An 11,076-nucleotide genomic window follows, 5' to 3' on the forward strand; every position below is an offset into this window, starting at 1 on the left:
CTCGAATTTACATCTATTTGGAAGGAATTTAACAAATAACTGCAAAAATAAAGATCAAATCACTAGAAATGTTGTAACCAACTTTGTAGCTCTAGAGAAATTCAAATTTAAGTTTTCACTTTCCACCCATTTGGTGTTCTATCGTCAGCACCTTCAGCTTCAACTGAGTCTTGCAGAGGAACATCTCTGTTTAAGTAATTTATATCAAATGCTATTAGGTGATTGTTGATTTGGAAGTTTTTTTGTAGGGTCTTGCTCCTTTTTTTTGAGATTTTTATTTTTTAAAGGCAGATTATTAATATATTAAGCAATATTTTTTATTATAATGTGGGATTGCTGGTATGATTAGTTGATGTCTACTCCTGTGTCTGTTTCTCCCAGAATTTGGCTATTCTTTGTAAAATGTTGACACAAAGCAGATGATGATATCAATTTGAGTGATTTAATATATCTAGTGCTGTAAAATAGTTTGACAGTCTTTCTGTTCTTCTTCTATTGGTTTTTCTTCCATAAACCCTTGCAGGTAAATACAAGGACACCTTTAATCATCCTTGAAGAAAGGATTTTTTTTCCCACAAAGTGTGGAATTTAGATTTAATTTTGAAAAGGGATATTGCTAACTAAATAGAAAAACCTTAGCTGTCATTGATCCTAATATAAACCTAAAAATGTAGGCATTTTTTATCAAGTTCATTGAAAATCCAACCACATTAACCACTTTACAGTATCCTTTTATCTAATAATTTCTCCCTTTGGGTGACACACAGAGAAGATAATTATAAATCATAGCTATACATTTCAGATCTTCAAAATTATACTCACCTTAGAGTTCATTTTATTGCTTATCTATCCAAGCATGATGAATCTCCAAGACATAAGTTTAAGTACAGCTTTGGTTTTAAACAGTCTGAAAATAAATAATTCTGCAAATAATTAGGTGTTTGGAAGCCACTGACAGAGTAATCATGCCCTGTTGTAAAATAAAATATAGCACATAGATCATATGACACTGGAGTGTTTGGAAAGGAAGATTGGTCTCCATTTCAGTAAAAATGTGGTAAAGGACATTTTTCAGTCTGTAAGCTTTTTGTGAGAAAACCCAAGTAATACCTCATTTCTAGTCCCTTCCCATTACAAGTTCTCGGACTCCCTCTCTACCAGCAGCCTGTAGCATGCCAATTAAAATAATCCTTTAAAACATATTGCATAGCAATAGAAAATAAAATACTGATTTTTATTTGTATAAAAACCCCTGTTGATTCAAAACTGGAGAAGTTTTTGACAAATTTCACATAAAATTTGTAACTTTGACCTCTTTTTTTACTGCATATTTTCGTATCACGTACTCTGTAAAACGCTGAAAACCTTGACTCATTTATCTGTATGTTTGCTTATTAGATAAAATATAATTTATAGTGTTTTTAAATTGTTTATGTATTCTACAGAAGATTACCTATTTTAAATAACTATCAATTCTAAAGTAAACTTTTAAATACCTCTGTTTTCCTTCCTGAAGGTTATTTAAAACTAATGTAGTTCTGCAAGTCTTTCCCTAAAATGGTTATACTTCACAGAGAGAAACACTTCTCTTGATTATTACAAAACCTACCACTGAAATCCTACTGATTCCTTTTCTTGTGTGTTAAAATGTGTTGGACTAAAGAACCTAAGAATTGTACTTTCAAAAAGGGTTCCCTTTCAACTTGGATTTTCATTTCCTGTTGTTCATGTTGATCAGTTATTATGAGAATGAATAGGTGAACTTAAAAGCCTGTGCTAAAATTGTTTCCCTCCTTAGTACATCCATACAGGGAAAAAGCAAGAATAAGGGATTATTATGACCATCAAGTTAGCAGATTTTAGTCTGGCCTTTCCTGATTGTAATCAAGCTCCTTATCCTGACAGGAAAGAAAAAAAAAAGAAAAAGAAAAAAGGCAAAAGGGTGTATTGTCAAAGAAACAGTGGTTTTATGATTTTTTGCACACGATTTATTTATATGAAAGAAAATTTTATGATTTTGTGTTAATTATGTTACTTACTTTGGCCCTTTACTAAACTAGGCTGTTTACTGATTTACTGCAAGTCACTGTCTAAATCTATCAGATTATTTTAGTAATTCCATAGAGATCACATAGGCAAATCAGTTTTGTTGCTCCAGAAATGCTCTTCTCAAGAAATAGGGTTAAATGGGAAGTAGGAAGAAATTAATGCTGACATGAGCTCATATTCTTTGACAAAGCTTGATCACCATTTAATCATTTGACAAGCACAATTTTGCAATTTCTTCAGTCCAGATAGTAGCTTTCCTGGCTCATTCAGTTTAGCTTTCCCCTGTAAAGGCAAAGCATTTGTAAATAACACCCCTCACTTTCTTCAGCCATTGAAGTAATAACATTTAATATTGAAGATGTCAGCTTTCAGGGTCAGCCAGCTCTGTGGCTTTTGTAAAACATTGCTCAAGAACAGATGATACCAATAGATACTGTATTTGTAGACTTTTAAAATTTTTTTAAATATGATGTTTGACAGTCATTAATTTGGGTTATTCTGCAGCTTTGACTCTAAATTGCAAGATCTGGCAGTCATATACAGAAATAAACATTAACCCTTCGTCACTGATGTAAGTAAAGTGCAGATAAAAGAGCAAGAAACAATACAATACTAGCACAAAAATAAATAACTTACCGTTTCAATTTTTTTTTTTTTTACTTTTGAGCAAGCCCTCCCTAACTCAGGACAAACTAGAAGCTTAGACTATGAGGCAAAGTAGTCAATCCAGCCATTTGCTTGGTCCCAGAGGTCAGAGTCATGAAAGTAAAAAAATACAGTTATCCTAATCAATCACTGTAAATAGTAAATCTTTGAGTAATAAATTGTGTCTATTCATTATGTGATAGTCTTCAATTTTTATTTCTTTAGTGACAAAGACTAGTTAGTGACTGGAAGGAATGGCAGGTTGAAACCCTGATTGTCATGTACATAATGTAAGTCAATTACAAAGTCAGCATAAAACAGTATGTGGTGGAACTTCAGGAGCTCAAATTCAAAAAGCAAAATATATGCATTCATAATTTTAAATTAAATTCTTTTCACAATATCTTTCCTAATGCCAGAAGTGATTAGATTGTTTGTCTAGTACCTCAGATGCCAGATAATGTTTGATTACCTGTGAATTAAATGAAGAGTGAGTAAAAAGGGTTTTTGGGGAAAAGGGGTGGCCATATTCCGTATAATAAAAGAAAGCAGCAGAAACCTTACTAGAACTGCCTTGACATAAATGTTTCTTAGAAATTGCTTATCTGGCAGGAACTCATTATTTCTGGATTTTATCTTAGATCCCCATCATCTTCTAATATTGCTATAAATGCAGCTACTGTAACAGTTACTTGACCACCTTGGGTAAGATTCTACATATATACACATGAACACTTGTCTCTTTGAGGTTTTTGTTTTATAGTCTTTATTCTTTTGGCCATGAATCAACTAAAATGTACTTATAACTTATTACTACAATATAGTAATAAGTAATAGCCTTTTATGATTTTTTTCTACACATGATCCATTTATATAAAAAAAAATCCAATTTTTTTTAGTAATGTTACATACGTGAAACCTTATAACATGTAGAGCTGTCATATACAATACTTCTTTTTGTTCTGAATTATCAAAGTTGCTTGAATGCAGATTAGCAGTATTTCAGTAAACTGAAAAAATGTTTTATATTATTTCGTGTGTATATTTTGTACAATAAGGGAAATAATGCAAAATTTTTCTTGAATTTGATATTAATGAAGGAATGAATATTCAGTTTAACCAAAACCATTAGAAAAATACACTATGATAAAGATGGCTGAAAATATAAAACCCTCAGGAAAACAAACAATGTTTTGGAACTAGGTTTTATTCTGTTAGCAAATGAAATCTGTTAATATCTCATTCTTACTTGTAAGGTATTAAGCTGTCTTTCTCTCCCTTTTCTGTGGTTTCATCTTTTCCCCCTGTAAATGTCTTAGCACTTACCACACTTAGGATTCAGAGAATAAACTACAGAGCTAGCAAAGCTTATCCTCTACCTGTTTTTAAAGTCTCTCTGCTAAGAATATGTAGACATATGATCAAAGATATCTCTTCTATCTTTGATGCATGAGCATAAATCCTGTAAAATTTGTAGGAATTATGTGCATACTAAGTGAAAACTACCCCTGTGGGGTAATAAAAAGAGTCTGGTAAGATCAGTGGAGAGAAAAATGTCTGTGCCATACATTTAAACGGTTCTGAAATGTCTGGGAAAAAAAATATATCTCACTTCCTACAGAATACTGTGAATTCCTACATTATCAAACCCCATGTTTTTCTCCTTTAGGAAGGATTTCCTCATAATGGCTTGTCTCTGCAACTTCTCCAAGGGAGGTAATCTATATTTTGACTTTACGTCCAGATTTCTACATCACAGAAAATGAGGTCGTGAATCGTTCAGTGCCATCAATTTAATGTTTATTCTGCTTCTGTGGGAGACTTTCGCTTTCCTATCTGCAGTAAGTTACTTACCAGTATAGCAGCTGTAATAAAAATAAGAGGGTTTTATTATATCTTTTTGTTCTATCCATATCATGTACTGTCTTTCGCCCTTATGTTGCTTTCTGAAGGCAAACTATTTCACAGAAATGTTCAGCTTCACCATTTGTCACAGCTTAAGGTTTCATTACCGAAAACTCAAAATAAAACTTGGAGATGGCTTCTAACAAATAGAAATGTAGGTATCTTCTGGGTCATATGTTGGTTTTCAGTAGAAATATATAATGGGTTTCTTTTACTTCAGGACTTCTTTCCTTTTTTTTCCTTCAATTGTTTACTGAAAAATACCTTATAGTATTATATGTGACACTGCTTTTCAAGAAAATTATTTTCTTTTGGCGTTCTGGCCTCATTCTACATTATTATTGTCTCTTTTTGGCATTTATTTTGCATAATTCAACAGTACAGTCTGCAGTGGGTAAACTATATTTCAAGAAAAGAGAGCATCCAAATCCCTCTGCTCAGGGATGTTTTACAAGAACTAGACTGCAGGCTGCGTCCTATAAGTTAATACCAGGGAATGCAGAGCAATGAGTAATGGTGATGATAAAGGCCATCTAAACTAGACTTCCCTGCTCTAAGTCAGAGCCTTATGCAGTCAATGCTGTCCACAATGGACAACTGCACAGTTTATGTGACAGGACTTCTGCATGTGTGTGGCTTTCCCAAGCTTCTCAGGCTGAAACTTCCACATAGCCATCATCTGTTTGGTGCAGCAAAGTCACAGGAGATGTTTTGTAGATGTTAGGCTGCAGGATAATTATGCTGCCAATGCTGCCCGTTGGGGAGATACACTGAGGAGTATTTGTAATATTTCACCTACATATGCTTATATGCACCTACTACTGAGGGAATAAGGAAGGAACACCTAACAGCAATTTGGGTTTCTCATGCTAGTGACCTTCTTTGGAAAAAAATATAAGTATGTACCTCCCTGGAAGAGAATGAGAGAGAACACAGAAATTAAATAATGTTCTCGTGAATTTTTTATCAGTCCTAAGCTAACCTTTCCTCAGTATTTGCTTAGGCTTATAAGAACTAACCACACAGATTTGAAAGATGTTTCCTCAAGGATGCAATCAAGGTAAGACTCAATTCTCCTGTGTCTGAGGACACAGCAGAATTCCACCAAGCTGCATCGAGGGCAGAATGTTACAGAGATCAAGGTCGGCCAACAGCTGAGGATGACAATGAGGCAGACAAGGATGGAGACATGACTGCCAAACTCTTTCCCCACAGTCCCCCCTGCTCATGGTGACCAAAGCAGGCCTTGAGAGTACCACACAGGTCTGTAGCAGTGCTGTGGCACAGCTTGGCCAGGACAAGGGACAAGAACTGCAGGGTAGGGCAGACCTCGCTTCTCATGGCTCATTCTGCACAGCTCTTTCCACACAGCTGCCTGACCTGAGGTCCCGCAACTGCACCAAAATCTAGACTTAAGCCTAAGCAGCAAACCCCTGGGGGTTTGAAGGAAGAAATTACACTCACACTTAAGGACATTTGGCTTTCAATAGTTACAGCAGGATTTCATTTCAGTCATGTTGGTAGATACTGAAAAGAGAACTAAAAGAAATGTATCACGTACTTCAGTTATGCAGTTATAACTGTATAACCCCAACCAACCAGAAGGTGCTGGCAATTTTAGATAGTTTGTAGTGCTTGTTACCAAGAGACAGCAATTGATGGTGTGAGGGGGATGTGCTGCTCTGTTGTGTAAATAATAAAGGGAGAACTTTTCTGTAAAGTCAGCTCTGCAAGTCAAGCCTGAAAATTCTTACACACATTTCTAAGTTACTAATTATAGAATTTAGCTGCTATGAGGGTATCTACCTGGTTGATTTGTATCATTAGGATACAAAAATACATTGGTTTTGCATATTCTTTGTGCTTCAAATTAATAGGTACAATGCAATCAAGATACTTGCTAAAGCTGCTGAAACTTTGTGATTAAACTCAGGTTCAGACTGGGATATTTGGCAAAGTTTATATGAAATATAAATTTAGATAGGATTCACTGGCTCAAGGAAATAGGATGATCTCTTCAGGGCTGCATAACATTTTAATGTGTGACACTATTTTTTTCAGCTCTGAGAAAGATGAGAACATGTATGTTTTTTCTTTGCAAATCAAAAGATATATTTAAAAAAAAATGTGGGGGGGAGAATTTTGCCAGAGCTATTCTAAAAGGATGTTGAAATCCAAGTAATCTGCATACCTGTATAAAAGGAACAGCTGATATCATTGAATGTGTTTTTCAACTCATCTGCTTCAACGGATGAAACAGATTCCAGCCATGGACTTAGCTATGCACCACATGCAAATTCCCAAACAGAGGATTCAAGAACATTCATACAATATGAACCTGTTTTTCACAGTCCAGTGCATTTATTGCTGAATAACAGATGTTAAAAGGAAATTTAGGCACTGAGGGCCAGGGCTGGATTAACAGCTCCCAAAACTGGCCTGTGCAGCCATGTTCCTGCCAAGTCAGTGAATGTATGATATGCATTTGGCTTGTGTTCAAGTCTTACTGTGTGAAAGCTAACAATCTGTGTCAATCAAAAGACTGATGGATTGAAAAATGGTGTGCAATTTTAATTTGATGAGAAGTTGGAGATAAATTTTGATGTCTGAAGTGTACACTTAGTGTTTTAAGGCAATCTAACACTGAAGATGAGAGGATTAGAAAGAAAAATAAGAATGTGTTCAGGTATACTAAGGTAATGGGTGAGTCTGTACTTCTATTAATTTCTTTATAAGCAATAATTAAATGTGGTAAATGCAGAAGTATATTCATACTCAGACTGGAAGGGAACACTGTCACAAAAAAACCAGCCACCACTACTGTGCTTCCCATCATCAGCATTTTAATGGTAGGCATTAGAGTCTTGTTTAGAAACAGTTACATTAGAAAATTATTGCTAAAGTTTGTCACTTCAGGTGGTAAATTCTGTTACCTGTATTTAATGACCACTTTTGTGGTCCTTTATTGCATAACAACAGTAGAAAGGAATTTGCCTCTGCTAACACACTTTTCTCCTACCACTTCTCACAATTCTTCAGATTCCTCCTTTAGGACTTATTGACCTGGTTGGGAATATGCTTTCCAGGCTATCTTAGCTACTTTCATTAGTGATCTGGGGTCATAATGTAGCACAATGAGAGGAATAACCCAAAACCTGTATGTATTGTCACTTTATACTGAGGAAAGGAGAATTTTTATTTTTTTTTTTAGATTTTTTAGATTTTCAGACAAAGGCAGTTTTAAGTACACTTCCATTTCTGTTTAGGCATAAAGGCTTAACTATGAATCTCTGGATCTTTTCAGTCAATTTTTATAGCATAGCAAGTGCTAGCAGGTGACCATGTAATGCAACTAGTAGCTTTTTTAGGGGGGAGGTGTGGATGAAGGCAGATGGTTATGTTCTGGGAGATGTAGAGAAGAGAAGAAATCTATTAGGTAATTTTCTATGCCAGTTCTTTTGCAATTATTGTAATGAGAAAAAAGACCAAATTGCTTGGTATTGCAAACGTTTCCTTATTAAAAAAAGTTCAACATTAACTATACAAGCGGTAATCCCACTCAAAATATTTGATAAGCTGTTTAACAGCAGTTTTAGAAAGACAGTAAGTATCCTTGGCTTGGCTTTTCCTTTCTGCTCATTCACCAACATATCAGCCAAATAATCATAACTCTGTTAATTCACACATCCAAATACTCAGGGTAAGAATCTATAGACAAAAAAATTTTTACAATGGCTCCAGCATAACTTAACTATACTGACCTAAGCAGCACCGTATTTGCATTTTTCAAATGCATACTTTAATACAGGCAACAAATAATTAAAGTCGTTGATTACACTGTGATTTGTTGCAGTGATTTTTAAAAAGCCTGAGTTAAAATGTATTGATGTCCTGAAGAGGATCTGCATTATTTTTATTATTCATCGTTTTTAATATTCATCATTTTTAATAATGAAATGACTGCTCTTAATATAATTTAGAGGAAAATCTAAAACAATAGTTTAAGTTATCTGCATCCCTTGCTTAGGTTAAGCAAGTTTAGATATTTGCTTTGTTTTGAAGTAGAGCACAGGTAGAGTTAGAATTCAGCTGTGAGGGTGTGAATTGCAACTTTTTGATGTTATGGCCTCAGAAAGGACAATAATTGAGATACCTTAAACCTAATCTCCTGTATCTTAAGGCTAAAAATCCAGTCAATTGTATATTATTTCCTGGCTAATTATGGAGCTTGAGTAGTGTATTTAAAATTCAGAATATAAAAAAAAAATTCCTAGTGAAATTTTTGAAAATACTCATAAAATCTCATTCAAGAAACCAAACCAAACCAAATAGTCTTACCATGTTTTAAATGGTACTGTTCAGCCTCTTATAAACACAGGAAAAAACCCCAAGCAAACAAATTGATTTTAAACCTCCTTTCCTTTATAACACCATTTCCCTTGACTTTATACCATCATTTTCTATAAGCAGGTATTCACGAAAAGAGAAACCAAAATTTTTGCATTCTGAGTAGGTACTTTGTTATTAGTCTTCATATGCCAACTGTGCAAGAGTTTTCATAATTTCAAAGACTGTATGGATAAGTTTTGTAAAATCATTTCTCCAGAGGCTCACACAAAGGATTTAGATAAAAGCCTGAGTGGTCTGTTTAAAGAAAGACACTTCAGTGTAAGCTCTCCATGTAACGATTAAAAGATGTCCATCTGGGAGAGTAATAGTATCCTACAATTCTAAGAGGATGTTACTTTTGTAGCCAAGGCAAAGAATGTTTTAGTCAGGCTTTGAGCGTGTTTTTAAAGAGATATAAAAATTGGCTAAAGACACCTCAGAACAGCTCCTTACTCAGCTAAATTACAAAATGGAAAAATAAATGTTATACAGCACTCAGAAGGACATGCCTTATTTATTTAATCTGCTTGGTATAAAAATACTGTTATCAAAGTAGTAAAAAAAAATAAGTTTAAAAACCCTAAAACATGCCACCAACTAGTTTACTCAGTGTAGAAACTATAAGTTTCCATATCCTATTTAAAAGTAAAGTCTAATTTTAATTCCTTGAAAGGAACCCATATTATTTATATGTACTTTAATATTAACATTATGTTACCCTAGTAACTAATATTTAGTTGTAAACACGTTATGAGCTATGGTGAACACTTTTTTTGAAGAACTATGCCCAGTATCTACTGAGGTACCCTGAAGATAGTCTTAGAAAGAGAACAATGGGAACTATTAAGTTTTGGTAATGAGAGTTTTCTTTTTTGAAGGTTCCATATGTGACACTTCAGAAGAAACAAAATTCCCTTTTTGGTTAGTTCAGTATATGACTCAACGTTAGAAGTCTATTCTTTAACATGATTTTATTGAGCCTTTTACATTAGTTTTCATTACAGTGGGATTATTCAACTAATCTTTGGGTAATTAACCTCTATTTTCCTTTGTAAACTTCTGCATTGGAACTCATGACTAGGAACTGTCGATATTATCTCTCTCTAATCACAGTGCATCAGTGGATGAGCTATTTTATGACAAATGTTAAGTGTAAAGGTATGATGACTTAAATTTAGAGCTATCTCATCAGAAACAATACAAAGACAACTTTTCAAAGAAGTGTGCCCAGAGTTATTAAAAGGAGCTGATATTTGAAATAATTGCATCTTTATGCACAATCCTGAAACTAAAAAATAGCAAGTGCAGAAGTTTTCTATCAGTTTTCAGCATATCAATGGGGTTACAGAAAGCCAAATCAGTGACAACATTTAGAAATTAAGGGCCAGATTCACTAATCTAAATATGGTCCCCTGTGTGCCACTCAGCTGATTGTGAGTGGGTGTGATGCAGAAAAAACTTTAAGCAAAGATCCCTGACATAAGGCAAACTAACCAGTTTGCCAGGACACTCGAAGAGGTGGGGTGGTGTAGGGTGTGTATGTGGGGGTGAGATGCTGCAGTGCTTCTCAACCCTTCTTTGCACTGGAAAATCTGGCAATCAGCTTATTAAGGGTCCACTGAAGATCCTGCAATGCTCTGTGGGCAAAGCTACTAAATAGGAGCTCTAAATGGTGCATAATCACAGTGGCAGCAGCTGCTTCTGGATCTCCCACTGAGCTGTGGGCACAGGCAAATATCATGTTGCAATTTGGTAGTTACTATTCTTTGTGGTTTAACTGTACTGGACATTGCATTATTCTCTCAGCATGAATTCCATCTGCCCAGCTGCTAATGTTTATTCTTGACACTTCAATAGAATATAATGTGCCTGAAAACATCTTAGACATAGTGTATTGCTCTTTTCTTGAACTGGTGTATCACTACTTTTTTTTACTTTTTTTCTTTTTAAAGCATCACTCAACTGCATATGATCTGTTGATCTCCTCTCTGCCCTTCCTGAAATGGACCTATATGGATTTCTTGGTGGTGTTCATGAAGAGCTAAAAGCTTTTTAAAGCTTCCCAGTATCTTAGGGAGTGTATTAACT

This window comes from Parus major, chromosome 2 (assembly GCF_001522545.3).
Source record: "Parus major isolate Abel chromosome 2, Parus_major1.1, whole genome shotgun sequence".
In the NCBI taxonomy this organism is placed as follows: domain Eukaryota; kingdom Metazoa; phylum Chordata; class Aves; order Passeriformes; family Paridae; genus Parus; species Parus major.